Raw genomic sequence first — 19029 nt, forward strand, 5'->3', positions numbered from 1 at the left:
CAACCTATTCAAACCATTCCACCTTCAACACATTCCACATATCCTGGATATTCGAACAATCATTTTTCCATATTCAAAATAATTCCAGGAATTCCCAGAATTCCCTTTTTTTCCAAACCCTTTTTTGACTATTTTTTCTGGCAACTATTCCTTCCACATTTTTCAACCCAATTCAACCGTTCCACCGTCCAAACATTCCTCTTAATCAGGACAAAAAAATTAAGTTGTTTTTCGAACTAGAAAAATTCCCAGATTTCCCAGAATTCCAGGTTTTCCGGGACATTTTTCCCAGTCAAAATTAATTGCCCATTTTTCCAAACTTCCAACATTTCCAAATTTTTCAACCTATTCAAACCATTCCACCTTCAACACATTCCACATATCCTGGATATTCGAAAAATCATTTTTCCATATTCAAAATAATTCCAGGAATTCCCAGAATTCCCTTTTTTTCCAAACCCTTTTTTGACCATTTTTTCTGGCAACTATTCCTTCCACATTTTTCAACCCACTTCAACCGTTCCACCGTCCAAACATTCCTTTTAATCAGGACAAAAAATTAAGTTGTTTTTCGAACTGGAAAAATTCCCGGTTTTCCTGGAATTTCACGAATTCCTTAATACCATTTGTCAATTAAAAATTTTACTACTTCAAAAAACTTTTTGACCGTTTTTAAAAATTCCAACACCAACCATTTCAACTCATTCAGAACATTCAAGTTTTTTTTTTGCCATTTTCAAAAAAATTCCCGACATTTTGGGGAAATTCCAATTGAAATAAATGGGATATTCTTCAAAGTTCCACAACTCCCACATTTTTCATCTGATTCAAACCGTTCCAACTTCAAGCTGTTCAGCCTATTCGGGAATTGCGGGCTTTCCCTTGACAAATTCCAAAAATTCCCAGATTTCCCAGAATTCCAGGTTCTCCGGGTAATTTTTCCCAATCAAAATGAATTGGCTATTTTTCCAAACGTCCAGCATTTCCACATTTTTCAACTGATTCAAACCATTCCACCTTCAACTGATTCCACATATTCTGGACATTCAAACAATCATTTTTCTAAGTTAAAAAAAAATTCCAAGGATTTCCCAGAGTTCCCGTTTTTATCAAACCCTTTTTTCTGGCAAGTACTCCTTCTGCATTTCTCAACCCCGTTCCACCGTCCAAACATTCCTTTTAATCAGGACAAAAAATTAAGTTGTTTTTCGAACTAGGAAAATTCCCAGATTTCCCAGAATTCCAGGTTTTCCGGGACATTTTTCCCAGTCAAAATTAATTGCCCATTTTTCCAAACTTCCAACATTTCCAAATTTTTCAACCTATTCAAACCATTCCACCTTCAACACATTCCACATATCCTGGATATTCGAACAATCATTTTTCCATATTCAAAATAATTCCAGGAATTCCCAGAATTCCCTTTTTTTCCAAACCCTTTTTTGACCATTTTTTCTGGCAACTATTCCTTCCACATTTTTCAACCCACTTCAACCGTTCCACCGTCCAAACATTCCTTTTAATCAGGACAAAAAATTAAGTTGTTTTTCGAACTGGAAAAATTCCCGGTTTTCCTGGAATTTCACGAATTCCTTAATACCATTTGTCAATTAAAAATTTTACTACTTCAAAAAACTTTTTGACCGTTTTTAAAAATTCCAACACCAACCATTTCAACTCATTCAGAACATTCAAGGTTTTTTTTTGCCATTTTCAAAAAAATTCCCGACATTTTGGGGAAATTCCAATTGAAATAAATGGGATATTCTTCAAAGTTCCACAACTCCCACATTTTTCATCTGATTCAAACCGTTCCAACTTCAAGCTGTTCAGCCTATTCGGGAATTGCGGGCTTTCCCTTGACAAATTCCAAAAATTCCCAGATTTCCCAGAATTCCAGGTTCTCCGGGTAATTTTTCCCAATCAAAATGAATTGGCTATTTTTCCAAACGTCCAGCATTTCCACATTTTTCAACTGATTCAAACCATTCCACCTTCAACTGATTCCACATATTCTGGACATTCAAACAATCATTTTTCTAAGTTAAAAAAAAATTCCAAGGATTTCCCAGAGTTCCCGTTTTTATCAAACCCTTTTTTCTGGCAAGTACTCCTTCTGCATTTCTCAACCCCGTTCCACCGTCCAAACATTCCTTTTAATCAGGACAAAAAATTAAGTTGTTTTTCGAACTAGGAAAATTCCCAGATTTCCCAGAATTCCAGGTTTTCCGGGACATTTTTCCCAGTCAAAATTAATTGCCCATTTTTCCAAACTTCCAACATTTCCAAATTTTTCAACCTATTCAAACCATTCCACCTTCAACACATTCCACATATCCTGGATATTCGAACAATCATTTTTCCATATTCAAAATAATTCCAGGAATTCCCAGAATTCCCTTTTTTTCCAAACCCTTTTTTGACTATTTTTTCTGGCAACTATTCCTTCCACATTTTTCAACCCAATTCAACCGTTCCACCGTCCAAACATTCCTCTTAATCAGGACAAAAAAATTAAGTTGTTTTTCGAACTAGGAAAATTCCCAGATTTCCCAGAATTCCAGGTTTTCCGGGACATTTTTCCCAGTCAAAATTAATTGCCCATTTTTCCAAACTTCCAACATTTCCAAATTTTTCAACCTATTCAAACCATTCCACCTTCAACACATTCCACATATCCTGGATATTCGAACAATCATTTTTCCATATTCAAAATAATTCCAGGAATTCCCAGAATTCCCTTTTTTTCCAAACCCTTTTTTGACTATTTTTTCTGGCAACTATTCCTTCCACATTTTTCAACCCAATTCAACCGTTCCACCGTCCAAACATTCCTCTTAATCAGGACAAAAAAATTAAGTTGTTTTTCGAACTAGAAAAATTCCCAGATTTCCCAGAATTCCAGGTTTTCCGGGACATTTTTCCCAGTCAAAATTAATTGCCCATTTTTCCAAACTTCCAACATTTCCAAATTTTTCAACCTATTCAAACCATTCCACCTTCAACACATTCCACATATCCTGGATATTCGAAAAATCATTTTTCCATATTCAAAATAATTCCAGGAATTCCCAGAATTCCCTTTTTTTCCAAACCCTTTTTTGACCATTTTTTCTGGCAACTATTCCTTCCACATTTTTCAACCCACTTCAACCGTTCCACCGTCCAAACATTCCTTTTAATCAGGACAAAAAATTAAGTTGTTTTTCGAACTGGAAAAATTCCCGGTTTTCCTGGAATTTCACGAATTCCTTAATACCATTTGTCAATTAAAAATTTTACTACTTCAAAAAACTTTTTGACCGTTTTTAAAAATTCCAACACCAACCATTTCAACTCATTCAGAACATTCAAGGGTTTTTTTTGCCATTTTCAAAAAAATTCCCGACATTTTGGGGAAATTCCAATTGAAATAAATGGGATATTCTTCAAAGTTCCACAACTCCCACATTTTTCATCTGATTCAAACCGTTCCAACTTCAAGCTGTTCAGCCTATTCGGGAATTGCGGGCTTTCCCTTGACAAATTCCAAAAATTCCCAGATTTCCCAGAATTCCAGGTTCTCCGGGTAATTTTTCCCAATCAAAATGAATTGGCTATTTTTCCAAACGTCCAGCATTTCCACATTTTTCAACTGATTCAAACCATTCCACCTTCAACTGATTCCACATATTCTGGACATTCAAACAATCATTTTTCTAAGTTAAAAAAAAATTCCAAGGATTTCCCAGAGTTCCCGTTTTTATCAAACCCTTTTTTCTGGCAAGTACTCCTTCTGCATTTCTCAACCCCGTTCCACCGTCCAAACATTCCTTTTAATCAGGACAAAAAATTAAGTTGTTTTTCGAACTAGGAAAATTCCCAGATTTCCCAGAATTCCAGGTTTTCCGGGACATTTTTCCCAGTCAAAATTAATTGCCCATTTTTCCAAACTTCCAACATTTCCAAATTTTTCAACCTATTCAAACCATTCCACCTTCAACACATTCCACATATCCTGGATATTCGAACAATCATTTTTCCATATTCAAAATAATTCCAGGAATTCCCAGAATTCCCTTTTTTTCCAAACCCTTTTTTGACCATTTTTTCTGGCAACTATTCCTTCCACATTTTTCAACCCACTTCAACCGTTCCACCGTCCAAACATTCCTTTTAATCAGGACAAAAAATTAAGTTGTTTTTCGAACTGGAAAAATTCCCGGTTTTCCTGGAATTTCACGAATTCCTTAATACCATTTGTCAATTAAAAATTTTACTACTTCAAAAAACTTTTTGACCGTTTTTAAAAATTCCAACACCAACCATTTCAACTCATTCAGAACATTCAAGTTTTTTTTTTGCCATTTTCAAAAAAATTCCCGACATTTTGGGGAAATTCCAATTGAAATAAATGGGATATTCTTCAAAGTTCCACAACTCCCACATTTTTCATCTGATTCAAACCGTTCCAACTTCAAGCTGTTCAGCCTATTCGGGAATTGCGGGCTTTCCCTTGACAAATTCCAAAAATTCCCAGATTTCCCAGAATTCCAGGTTCTCCGGGTAATTTTTCCCAATCAAAATGAATTGGCTATTTTTCCAAACGTCCAGCATTTCCACATTTTTCAACTGATTCAAACCATTCCACCTTCAACTGATTCCACATATTCTGGACATTCAAACAATCATTTTTCTAAGTTAAAAAAAAATTCCAAGGATTTCCCAGAGTTCCCGTTTTTATCAAACCCTTTTTTCTGGCAAGTACTCCTTCTGCATTTCTCAACCCCGTTCCACCGTCCAAACATTCCTTTTAATCAGGACAAAAAATTAAGTTGTTTTTCGAACTAGGAAAATTCCCAGATTTCCCAGAATTCCAGGTTTTCCGGGACATTTTTCCCAGTCAAAATTAATTGCCCATTTTTCCAAACTTCCAACATTTCCAAATTTTTCAACCTATTCAAACCATTCCACCTTCAACACATTCCACATATCCTGGATATTCGAACAATCATTTTTCCATATTCAAAATAATTCCAGGAATTCCCAGAATTCCCTTTTTTGACTATTTTTTCTGGCAACTATTCCTTCCACATTTTTCAACCCAATTCAACCGTTCCACCGTCCAAACATTCCTCTTAATCAGGACAAAAAAATTAAGTTGTTTTTCGAACTAGAAAAATTCCCAGATTTCCCAGAATTCCAGGTTTTCCGGGACATTTTTCCCAGTCAAAATTAATTGCCCATTTTTCCAAACTTCCAACATTTCCAAATTTTTCAACCTATTCAAACCATTCCACCTTCAACACATTCCACATATCCTGGATATTCGAAAAATCATTTTTCCATATTCAAAATAATTCCAGGAATTCCCAGAATTCCCTTTTTTTCCAAACCCTTTTTTGACTATTTTTTCTGGCAACTATTCCTTCCACATTTTTCAACCCAATTCAACCGTTCCACCGTCCAAACATTCCTCTTAATCAGGACAAAAAAATTAAGTTGTTTTTCGAACTAGAAAAATTCCCAGATTTCCCAGAATTCCAGGTTTTCCGGGACATTTTTCCCAGTCAAAATTAATTGCCCATTTTTCCAAACTTCCAACATTTCCAAATTTTTCAACCTATTCAAACCATTCCACCTTCAACACATTCCACATATCCTGGATATTCGAAAAATCATTTTTCCATATTCAAAATAATTCCAGGAATTCCCAGAATTCCCTTTTTTTCCAAACCCTTTTTTGACCATTTTTTCTGGCAACTATTCCTTCCACATTTTTCAACCCACTTCAACCGTTCCACCGTCCAAACATTCCTTTTAATCAGGACAAAAAATTAAGTTGTTTTTCGAACTGGAAAAATTCCCGGTTTTCCTGGAATTTCACGAATTCCTTAATACCATTTGTCAATTAAAAATTTTACTACTTCAAAAAACTTTTTGACCGTTTTTAAAAATTCCAACACCAACCATTTCAACTCATTCAGAACATTCAAGTTTTTTTTTTGCCATTTTCAAAAAAATTCCCGACATTTTGGGGAAATTCCAATTGAAATAAATGGGATATTCTTCAAAGTTCCACAACTCCCACATTTTTCATCTGATTCAAACCGTTCCAACTTCAAGCTGTTCAGCCTATTCGGGAATTGCGGGCTTTCCCTTGACAAATTCCAAAAATTCCCAGATTTCCCAGAATTCCAGGTTCTCCGGGTAATTTTTCCCAATCAAAATGAATTGGCTATTTTTCCAAACGTCCAGCATTTCCACATTTTTCAACTGATTCAAACCATTCCACCTTCAACTGATTCCACATATTCTGGACATTCAAACAATCATTTTTCTAAGTTAAAAAAAATTTCCAAGGATTTCCCAGAGTTCCCGTTTTTATCAAACCCTTTTTTCTGGCAAGTACTCCTTCTGCATTTCTCAACCCCGTTCCACCGTCCAAACATTCCTTTTAATCAGGACAAAAAATTAAGTTGTTTTTCGAACTAGGAAAATTCCCAGATTTCCCAGAATTCCAGGTTTTCCGGGACATTTTTCCCAGTCAAAATTAATTGCCCATTTTTCCAAACTTCCAACATTTCCAAATTTTTCAACCTATTCAAACCATTCCACCTTCAACACATTCCACATATCCTGGATATTCGAACAATCATTTTTCCATATTCAAAATAATTCCAGGAATTCCCAGAATTCCCTTTTTTTCCAAACCCTTTTTTGACCATTTTTTCTGGCAACTATTCCTTCCACATTTTTCAACCCACTTCAACCGTTCCACCGTCCAAACATTCCTTTTAATCAGGACAAAAAATTAAGTTGTTTTTCGAACTGGAAAAATTCCCGGTTTTCCTGGAATTTCACGAATTCCTTAATACCATTTGTCAATTAAAAATTTTACTACTTCAAAAAACTTTTTGACCGTTTTTAAAAATTCCAACACCAACCATTTCAACTCATTCAGAACATTCAAGGTTTTTTTTTGCCATTTTCAAAAAAATTCCCGACATTTTGGGGAAATTCCAATTGAAATAAATGGGATATTCTTCAAAGTTCCACAACTCCCACATTTTTCATCTGATTTAAACCGTTCCAACTTCAAGCTGTTCAGCCTATTCGGGAATTGCGGGCTTTCCCTTGACAAATTCCAAAAATTCCCAGATTTCCCAGAATTCCAGGTTCTCCGGGTAATTTTTCCCAATCAAAATGAATTGGCTATTTTTCCAAACGTCCAGCATTTCCACATTTTTCAACTGATTCAAACCATTCCACCTTCAACTGATTCCACATATTCTGGACATTCAAACAATCATTTTTCTAAGTTAAAAAAAAATTCCAAGGATTTCCCAGAGTTCCCGTTTTTATCAAACCCTTTTTTCTGGCAAGTACTCCTTCTGCATTTCTCAACCCCGTTCCACCGTCCAAACATTCCTTTTAATCAGGACAAAAAATTAAGTTGTTTTTCGAACTAGGAAAATTCCCAGATTTCCCAGAATTCCAGGTTTTCCGGGACATTTTTCCCAGTCAAAATTAATTGCCCATTTTTCCAAACTTCCAACATTTCCAAATTTTTCAACCTATTCAAACCATTCCACCTTCAACACATTCCACATATCCTGGATATTCGAACAATCATTTTTCCATATTCAAAATAATTCCAGGAATTCCCAGAATTCCCTTTTTTTCCAAACCCTTTTTTGACTATTTTTTCTGGCAACTATTCCTTCCACATTTTTCAACCCAATTCAACCGTTCCACCGTCCAAACATTCCTCTTAATCAGGACAAAAAAATTAAGTTGTTTTTCGAACTAGAAAAATTCCCAGATTTCCCAGAATTCCAGGTTTTCCGGGACATTTTTCCCAGTCAAAATTAATTGCCCATTTTTCCAAACTTCCAACATTTCCAAATTTTTCAACCTATTCAAACCATTCCACCTTCAACACATTCCACATATCCTGGATATTCGAAAAATCATTTTTCCATATTCAAAATAATTCCAGGAATTCCCAGAATTCCCTTTTTTTCCAAACCCTTTTTTGACCATTTTTTCTGGCAACTATTCCTTCCACATTTTTCAACCCACTTCAACCGTTCCACCGTCCAAACATTCCTTTTAATCAGGACAAAAAATTAAGTTGTTTTTCGAACTGGAAAAATTCCCGGTTTTCCTGGAATTTCACGAATTCCTTAATACCATTTGTCAATTAAAAATTTTACTACTTCAAAAAACTTTTTGACCGTTTTTAAAAATTCCAACACCAACCATTTCAACTCATTCAGAACATTCAAGTTTTTTTTTTGCCATTTTCAAAAAAATTCCCGACATTTTGGGGAAATTCCAATTGAAATAAATGGGATATTCTTCAAAGTTCCACAACTCCCACATTTTTCATCTGATTCAAACCGTTCCAACTTCAAGCTGTTCAGCCTATTCGGGAATTGCGGGCTTTCCCTTGACAAATTCCAAAAATTCCCAGATTTCCCAGAATTCCAGGTTCTCCGGGTAATTTTTCCCAATCAAAATGAATTGGCTATTTTTCCAAACGTCCAGCATTTCCACATTTTTCAACTGATTCAAACCATTCCACCTTCAACTGATTCCACATATTCTGGACATTCAAACAATCATTTTTCTAAGTTAAAAAAAAATTCCAAGGATTTCCCAGAGTTCCCGTTTTTATCAAACCCTTTTTTCTGGCAAGTACTCCTTCTGCATTTCTCAACCCCGTTCCACCGTCCAAACATTCCTTTTAATCAGGACAAAAAATTAAGTTGTTTTTCGAACTAGGAAAATTCCCAGATTTCCCAGAATTCCAGGTTTTCCGGGACATTTTTCCCAGTCAAAATTAATTGCCCATTTTTCCAAACTTCCAACATTTCCAAATTTTTCAACCTATTCAAACCATTCCACCTTCAACACATTCCACATATCCTGGATATTCGAACAATCATTTTTCCATATTCAAAATATTTCCAGGAATTCCCAGAATTCCCTTTTTTTCCAAACCCTTTTTTGACCATTTTTTCTGGCAACTATTCCTTCCACATTTTTCAACCCAATTCAACCGTTCCACCGTCCAAACATTCCTCTTAATCAGGACAAAAAAATTAAGTTGTTTTTCGAACTAGAAAAATTCCCAGATTTCCCAGAATTCCAGGTTTTCCGGGACATTTTTCCCAGTCAAAATTAATTGCCCATTTTTCCAAACTTCCAACATTTCCAAATTTTTCAACCTATTCAAACCATTCCACCTTCAACACATTCCACATATCCTGGATATTCGAAAAATCATTTTTCCATATTCAAAATAATTCCAGGAATTCCCAGAATTCCCTTTTTTTCCAAACCCTTTTTTGACCATTTTTTCTGGCAACTATTCCTTCCACATTTTTCAACCCACTTCAACCGTTCCACCGTCCAAACATTCCTTTTAATCAGGACAAAAAATTAAGTTGTTTTTCGAACTGGAAAAATTCCCGGTTTTCCTGGAATTTCACGAATTCCTTAATACCATTTGTCAATTAAAAATTTTACTACTTCAAAAAACTTTTTGACCGTTTTTAAAAATTCCAACACCAACCATTTCAACTCATTCAGAACATTCAAGTTTTTTTTTTGCCATTTTCAAAAAAATTCCCGACATTTTGGGGAAATTCCAATTGAAATAAATGGGATATTCTTCAAAGTTCCACAACTCCCACATTTTTCATCTGATTCAAACCGTTCCAACTTCAAGCTGTTCAGCCTATTCGGGAATTGCGGGCTTTCCCTTGACAAATTCCAAAAATTCCCAGATTTCCCAGAATTCCAGGTTCTCCGGGTAATTTTTCCCAATCAAAATGAATTGGCTATTTTTCCAAACGTCCAGCATTTCCACATTTTTCAACTGATTCAAACCATTCCACCTTCAACTGATTCCACATATTCTGGACATTCAAACAATCATTTTTCTAAGTTAAAAAAAAATTCCAAGGATTTCCCAGAGTTCCCGTTTTTATCAAACCCTTTTTTCTGGCAAGTACTCCTTCTGCATTTCTCAACCCCGTTCCACCGTCCAAACATTCCTTTTAATCAGGACAAAAAATTAAGTTGTTTTTCGAACTAGGAAAATTCCCAGATTTCCCAGAATTCCAGGTTTTCCGGGACATTTTTCCCAGTCAAAATTAATTGCCCATTTTTCCAAACTTCCAACATTTCCAAATTTTTCAACCTATTCAAACCATTCCACCTTCAACACATTCCACATATCCTGGATATTCGAACAATCATTTTTCCATATTCAAAATAATTCCAGGAATTCCCAGAATTCCCTTTTTTTCCAAACCCTTTTTTGACCATTTTTTCTGGCAACTATTCCTTCCACATTTTTCAACCCAATTCAACCGTTCCACCGTCCAAACATTCCTCTTAATCAGGACAAAAAAATTAAGTTGTTTTTCGAACTAGAAAAATTCCCAGATTTCCCAGAATTCCAGGTTTTCCGGGACATTTTTCCCAGTCAAAATTAATTGCCCATTTTTCCAAACTTCCAACATTTCCAAATTTTTCAACCTATTCAAACCATTCCACCTTCAACACATTCCACATATCCTGGATATTCGAAAAATCATTTTTCCATATTCAAAATAATTCCAGGAATTCCCAGAATTCCCTTTTTTTCCAAACCCTTTTTTGACCATTTTTTCTGGCAACTATTCCTTCCACATTTTTCAACCCACTTCAACCGTTCCACCGTCCAAACATTCCTTTTAATCAGGACAAAAAATTAAGTTGTTTTTCGAACTGGAAAAATTCCCGGTTTTCCTGGAATTTCAGGAATTCCTTAATACCATTTGTCAATTAAAAATTTTACTACTTCAAAAAACTTTTTGACCGTTTTTAAAAATTCCAACACCACCCATTTCAACTCATTCAGAACATTCAAGGTTTTTTTTACCAGTTTCAAAAAAATTCCCGACATTTTGGGGAAATTCCAATTGAAATAAATGGGACATTCTTCAAAGTTCCACAACTCCCACATTTTTCAACTGATTCAAACCATTCCACCTTCAACACATTCCACATATTCTGGACATTTAAACAATCATTTTTCTAAGTAAAATTTTTTTCCAGGAATTCCCGTTTTTTCAAACCCTTTTTTGACCCTTTATGAACCCTTTTTTCTGGCAACTATTCCTTCCACATTTTTCAACCCACTTCAACCATTCCACCGTCCAAACATTCCTTTTAATCAGGACAAAAAATTAAGTTGTTTTTCGAACTGGAAAAATTCCCAGTTTTCCTGGAATATCAGGAATTCCTTAATACCATTTGTCAATTAAAAATCTTACTACTTCAAAAAACTTTTTGACCGTTTTTAAAAATTCCAACACCAACCATTTCAACTCATTCAGAACATTCAAGGTTTTTTTTACCATTTTCAAAAAAATTCCCAACATTTTGGGGAAATTCTAATTGAAATAAATGGGACATTCTTCAAAGTTCCACAACTCCCACATTTTTCATCTGATTCAAACCGTTCCAACTTCAAGCTGTTCATCCTATTCCGGAATTGCGGGCTTTCCCTTGACAAATTCCAAAAATTCCCAGATTTTCCAGAATTCCAGGTTCTCCGGGTCATTTTTTCCAATCAAAATGAATTGGCCATTTTTCCAAACGTTCACCATTTCCAAATTTTTCCAACCTATTCAAACCATTCCACCTTCAACACATTCCACATATCCTGGATATTCGAACGATCATTTTTCCATATTCAAAACAATTCCAGGAATTCCCAGAATTCCCTTTTTTTGACCTTTTTTTCTGGCAACTATTCCTTCCACATTTTTCAACCCACTTCAACCATTCCACTGTCCAAACATTCCTCTTAATCAGGACAAAAAAATTAAGTTGTTTTTCGAAAAATTCCCGATTTTCCCGAAATTCCAGGAATTCCGTAATACCATTTCTCAATTCAAAATGTTTCAACATTTCTCGTCCGATTTGAAAAATTCCAACACCAACCATTTCCAACTCATTCAGAACATTCAAGGTTTTTTTTGCCATTTTGAAAAAAATTCCCGCTTTTCCTCACATTTTTGGGAAATTCCAATTGAAATCAATGGGACATTCTTCAAAGTTCCACAACTCCCATATTTTTCATCTGATTCAAACCGTTCCAACTTCAAGCTGTTCAGCCTATTCGGGAATTGCGGGCTTTCCCTTGACAAATTCCAAAAATTCCCAGATTTTCCAGAATTCCAGGTTCTCCGGGTCATTTTTCCCAATCAAAATGAATTTTTCCAAACGTCCACCATTTCCAAATTTCTCAACCGATTCAAACCATTCCACCTTCAACATATTCCACATATCCTGGACATTCAAACAATCATTTTTCCAACAAAAAAAAATTCCAGGAATTCCCAGAATTGCCGTTTTTTCAAACCCTTTTTTGACCCTTTTTTCTGGCGACTACTCCTTCTACATTTTTCAACCCACTTCAACCGTTCCACCATCCAAACATTCCTTTTAATCAGGACAAAAAATTAAGATGTTTTTCGAACTGGAAATATTCCCGGTTTTCCCGAAATTCCAGGAATTCCTTAATACCATTTCTCAAATAAAAATGTTACTACTTCAACATTTCTGGACCGATTTGAAAAATTCCAACACCAACCATTTCCAACTCATTCAGAACATTCAAGTTTTTTTTTTACCATTTTCAAAAAGATTCCCGCTTTTCCCAACATTTTTGGGAAATTCCAATTGAAATCAATGGACATTCTTCAAAGTTCCACAACTCCCATATTTTTCATCTGATTCAAACTGTTCCAACTTCAAAATATTCAGCCTTTTTTGGAATTGTGTGCTCTACTTCAACAATTATTTTAAAAAATTCCAGGATTTCAGTTCAACTTCAGCATTGGAGCATTCACATGCAATTCCTTCAGGAATTCCCTCATCTAGTTAATTATATCAATTGTTTTAAGTAGACTATCCATTTTACTGTAGAAACTTTACATTTACAACATTTTACTGTAAAAAAAATGTTTTTTAATTTTTACAACATTTTACGGTAAATGGAAAAACAGTACCACTGTTTTTTGGGGCGATTTTACGGTAAAAGCTGGCAATTTAGTTGCCAGAATATTTGTGTTGAATTGACATTGTTTTTTTTACAACATTATATTGTTCATGGAAAACACTGCAAGTAATTTTTTTATTCTGGCAACTTAGCTGCCAGTTTTTCTACCGTAAAAACAAATGTACCGTCTTTCCATTTACAGTAATACACCGTTAAAAACAAGATTTTACAGTAAAAATGATATTTACGCAAAAAAACTGTCGTAGTTTTTTTCAATTTACAGTAAAAATGTATTGTCATTTGTATTAATTTGATGGGGAGTTTGTTTTAAAGTTCAGTATTTTTATATATTTTTATTTAGACAAAAACATGTTTGGAAAGTATGATAATATACTGTCATATTTGTTGCAATAATGGATAGTATTAAAGTTTAAAAGGAATGAAAGCAGTACATAGAGACAGTTGCGAGTTGAAAAACTTCTATGCCTGGTTGAAATAGTTTGCAGGAATACGCAACTTTTTTTTTTACAATATATAATTTTTCTATAAATACCAACATTTGCGGTGAAAGTTACTCATGTCACCACCTGCTGACGCAACTTTTTTTTGAGCCTGGTCCGGCAGAGAATAAGAAGACAAAGTAAAAGGTGGCGTGGTGTAATTTAGTCAGCACATGAGGGGTATTGCTACATTTAGTGCCTAATAAAATAAGGAAAATTGCCAATATTAATAAGTTAAAACTTAATAATGAAACAATCGTAATATTACCTACTAAATACGAGAAATGTAATGGGGTTAGTTATATTGTTCTTATTTCTGGTTTGACAGCTGCAGATTTTCTCCCACACCAGCATTTGCGGTGAAAGTTACTCCTGTCACCACCTGCTGATGCAACTTTTTTTTTGTGCCTGGTCTGCCAGAGAATAAGAAGACAAAGTAAAAGGTGACGTGGTGTAATTTAGTCAGCACATGAGGGGTATTACTGTATTTAGTGCCTAATAAATAAGGAAAATTGCCAATATTAATAAGTTAGAAATTAATAATGAAAAAAACAAACATAATATTACCTACTAAATACGATAAAAGTAATGGGGTTAGTTATATTGTTCTTATTTCTGGTTTGACAGCTGCAGATTTTCTCCCACACCAACATTTGCGGTGAAAGTTACTCCTGTCACCACCTGCTGACTCAACTTTTTTTTGTGCCTAGTCCGCCAAAGAGGTGACGTGGTGTAATTTAGTCAGCACATGAGGGGTATTGCTACATTTAGTGCCTAATAAAATAAGGAAAATTGCCAATATCAATAAGTTAAAACCTTAATATTGAAAAAATCGTAATATTACCGACTAAATATGAGAAAAGTAATGTGGTTAGTTATATTGTTCTTATTTCTGGTTTGACAGCTGCAGATTTTCTCCCACACCAGCATTTGCGGTGAAAGTTACTCCTGTCACCACCTGCTGAGGCAACTTTTTTTTTGTGCCTGGTCTGCCAGAGAATAAGAAGACAAAGTAAAAGGTGACGTAGTGTAATTTAGTCAGTACATGAGGGGTATTTAGTGCCTAATAAAATAAGGAAAATTGCCAATATCAATAAGTTAAAACCTTAATAATGAAAAAATCTTAATATTACCGACTAAATACGAGAAAAGTAATGTGGTTAGTTATATTGTTCTTATTTTTGATTTTCACCTGCAGATTTTCTCCCACACCAACATTTGCGGTGAAAGTTACTCCTGTCACCACCTGCTGACGCAACTTTTTTTTTGTGCCTGGTCTGCCAGAGAATAAGAAGACAAAGTAAAAGATGACGTGGTGTAATTTAGTCAGTACATGAGGGGTATTTAGTGCCTAATAAAATAAGGAAAATTGCCAATATTAATAAGTTCAAACTTAATAATGAAAAAAAACCCTACTAAATACGAGAACAGTCATGGGGTTAGTGATATTGTTCTTATTTTTGGTTTGACAGCTGCAGATTTTCTCCCACAGTTCCCAGCAGGAAACACTAAACCACAGCTGATTAACGCCGACTTTTTTCCCCTTTTTTTGAGCATGTAGAGTTACTATCCTTCACAGCTGCGCCACACTTGTACGACCCCCAAAAAAATCAGATTGGATTGTTTGTCTATCACAAGAGGCCGTGCAATAACACAACAAACACTTTTGCTTTTGAACTTTCTTTGGAGTTGACCCCGTGTGACTTTACAGAGGCTCCTCCGTCATTCCCCGCTGTGACTTTTTCTTTTCTTTTTTTTTTTTTTAGCTGCGCATGACAAAAAGTGACAGCTCTCGTAACAAGGAGTTATTTAACTGGAACATGTCCCTGGAGGGAATTTCAGTCTTCATTCCTGCAGTGTCAGACGTCAGACGGGCGTCGTGGTTACCTGACAGGAACCAAGAGGGCGTGTCTTCTCATTATAATTTTAGCGGGAACTAGACGCCGGGGTCATTGTGACCTAAAATCGACCTCGTTGAACTGACACTAAAAAAGGGCATGTTCAAGAATCGGGGGTGTCAAAGTCATTTTAGCTCAGAACCGCATGGAGGAACCTAAAATCATGGCATTAAAATTAAAAAATAAAGACAACTTCAGATTGTTTTCTTTGTCTTAGTTTGGTCAAAAATAGAACAAACACATTCTGAAAATATTACAATAAAAACATAGAAAAAACGCGGTAAAGTTGAGATTCATACGGAGCCCCTAAAGGGACATGGGGGAAATTTATTTTTTAATACATTTTTTTTTTAATAATTAAACAATTTTTTAGACATGTATCTCATGCGCATGAGAAGGTTTCTCGTGCACACAAGATACATGTCTAAAAAAATTAATAAAAATAATAATTTTTTAATTTTTTTTTTATAACTTTATAAAAAGTTTCTCGTGCACACGAGATACATGTCTAAAAAAAAGTATACATTTTTTATTTTTATAACTTTATAAATAGTTTGTCTTGCGCACGAGATACATGTCTAAAAAAAAATTATACCTTTAATTTTTTTTTATAACTTTCTAAAAAGTTTCTCGTGCGCACAAGATACATGTCTAAAAAATAAATAAATAAAAATAATAATTAAAAAAATGTTTTTTTTTATAACTTTATAAAAAGTTTCTCGTGCGCACAAGATACATGTCTAGAGAAAAATTATACATTTTTTATTTTTATAACTTTATAAATAGTTTCTCTTGCGCACGAGATACATGCCTAAAAAAAAAATTATACCTTTATTTTTTTTTTATAACTTTCTAAAAAGTTTCTCGTGCGCACGAGATACATGTCTAAAAAAATTATACATTTATAATTTTTATAACTTTATAAATAGTTTTTCTTGCGCACGAGATACATGTCTAAAAAATAAATTATACCTTTAAGTTTTTTTTATAACTTTCTAAAAAGTTTCTCGTGCGCACGAGATACATGTCTAAAAAATAAATAAATAAATAAAAATAATAATTAAAAACACATTTTTTTTAATAACTTTATAAAAAGTTTCTCGTGCGCACGAGATATATGTCTAAAAAAAAATTATACCTTTAATTTTTTTTTATAACTTTCTAAAAAGTTTCTCGTGCGCACGAGATACATGTCTAAAAAATAAATACAAATAATAATTTAAAAAAAAATGTTTTAATAACTTTATAAAAAGTTTCTCGTGCGCACGAGATACATGTCTAAAAAAAATTATATCTTTTTTATTTTTATAACTTTATAAATAGTTTTTCTTGCGCACAAGATACATGTCAAACAAAAAATTATACCTTTAATTTTTTTTTATAACTTTCTAAAAGGTTTCTCGTGTGCACGAGATACATGTCTAAAAAAAAATAAAATAAATAAAAATAATAATTTAAAAACATTTTTTTTATAACTTTATAAAACGTTTCTCATGCGCACGAGATACATGTCTAAAAAAAAATAAATTTTTTATTTTTATAACTTTATAGTTTCTCTTGCGCACGAGATACATGTCTAAAAAAAATTATACCTTCAATTTTTTTTTATAACTTTCTAAGAAGTTTCTCGTGCGCACGAGATACATGTCTAAAAAATAAATAAATTAAAATAATTAAAACATTTTTTTTTTTATAACTTTGTAAAAAGTTTCTCGTGCGCACGAGATACATGTCTACAAAAAAAATTATACATTTTTTATTTTTATAACTTTATAAATAGTTTCTCTTGCGCACGAGATACATGTCTAAAAAAAAAATTATAACTTTATAAAAAGTTTCTCGTGCGCACGAGATACATGTCTAAAAAAAAATTACAAATAAAAAATAATTTCAAAAAATAATTCCCCCATGTCCCTTTAGGGGCTCCGTAGATTCATGAAGAAAGTGAATGAATATTTATAACTGAATACATTTACATATGCATAAAAAATGTGTTTTCTTTTGTATTATTCTTATTAAAGAATTTTTTTTTTAACAAACGTATTTTAGACCTTCTTGCGCTTACTAGCTGCGTGTATACTAGGGGTGTCAAAAAAAAAAAAATTCAAATGAATTGCGATTCTTATTAATTCTGATTCTGAATCAATTACTATTTAAAAAAAAAAAAAGATTTAAAACAAAAATTAAATGTTTTTTTTAAGAATTTGTTTTTTTTAACAAGCGTATTTTAGACCTTCTTGTGCTTACTAACTGCGTGTATACTAGGGGTTTAAAAAAAATACAAATAAAATACGAATAAATCGCGATTCTTATTAATTCCGATTCTGAATCAATTATTTTTTTTTTTTTAAATCGATTTTAAACAAAAAATAAAATGTTTTTTTTTAAGAATACATTTTTTAACAAGCGTATTTCAGACCTTCTTGCATTACTAGCTGCGTGTATACCAGGGGTGTCAAAAAATGTATTATTTCGAATTAATCGCGATTCTTATTAATTCCGATTCTGAATCAATTAAAAAAGTGTTTTTTAATTGATTTAAAACAAAATAAATGTTTTTTTTAAGGGTGCCTTTTTTAACAGACGTTTTTTTTTTAGACCTGCTTGCGTTTACTAGCTGCGTGTATACTGGGGGTGTCAAAAAATAATAAATTCGAATGAATCGCGATTCTTGTTAATACCGAGTCTGAATCATTACGATTTTTTTTTTTAAATAGATTTAAAACAAAAAATAAATGTTTTTTTTAAGAATTTTTTTTTTAACAAACGTACTTTAGACCTTCTTGCGCGTACTAGCTGCGTGTATACTAGGGGTGTCAAAAAAAAGAAAGTTTTTTGAATGAATTGCGATTCTTATTAATTCTGATTCTGAATCAATTACTATTTTTTATTTAAAAAAGATTTAAAACCAAAAATAAATTATTTTTTTTTTTAAGAATGTTTTTTTTAACAAGCGTATTTTAGACCTTGCGCTTACTAACTGCGTGTATACTAGGGGTTTTAATAAAATACGAATGAATCGCGATTCTTATTAATTCCGATTCTGAATCAATTATTTATTTTTTTTAAATCGATTTTAAACAAAAAATAAAATGTTTTTTTTTAGAGAATACATTTTTTAACAAGCCTATTTCACACCTTCTTGCATTACTAGCTGCGTGTATACCAGGGGTGTCAAAAAAAGTATTATTTCGAATTAATCGCGATTCTTATTAATTCCGATTCTGAATCAATTATTTATTTATTTTTTAAAACGATTTAAAACAAAAAATAAATGTTTTTTTTAAGGGTACCTTTTTTAACAGCCGGTTTTTTTTAGACCTTCTTGCGTTTGCCAGCTGAGTGTATACGAGGGGTGTCAAAAAATAATAAATTCGAATGAATCACGATTCTTATTAATACGGATTCTGAATCATTACTATTTTTTTTAAATAGATTTAAAACAAAAAATAAATGTTTTTTTTAAGAATTTTTTTTTTAACAAACGCATTTTAGACCTTCTTGCGCGTACTAGCTGCGTGTATAGTAGGGGTGTCAAAAAAAAAAAAAAAATTCCAATGAATTGCGATTCTTATTCATTCTGATT

At 33.2% G+C, this 19029-nt stretch overlaps 1 protein-coding gene across 1 annotated transcript in view; it reads right to left on the reverse strand.

The window, feature by feature from the left end:
• Positions 1 to 19029, reverse strand: part of slc43a1a (solute carrier family 43 member 1a) — a 100371-nt gene that overhangs the window by 27048 nt on the left and 54294 nt on the right. The gene's annotated exons all lie outside the window — the stretch shown is intronic.

Source organism: Nerophis lumbriciformis, linkage group LG36, assembly GCF_033978685.3.
Source record: "Nerophis lumbriciformis linkage group LG36, RoL_Nlum_v2.1, whole genome shotgun sequence".
Lineage (NCBI taxonomy): Eukaryota > Metazoa > Chordata > Actinopteri > Syngnathiformes > Syngnathidae > Nerophis > Nerophis lumbriciformis.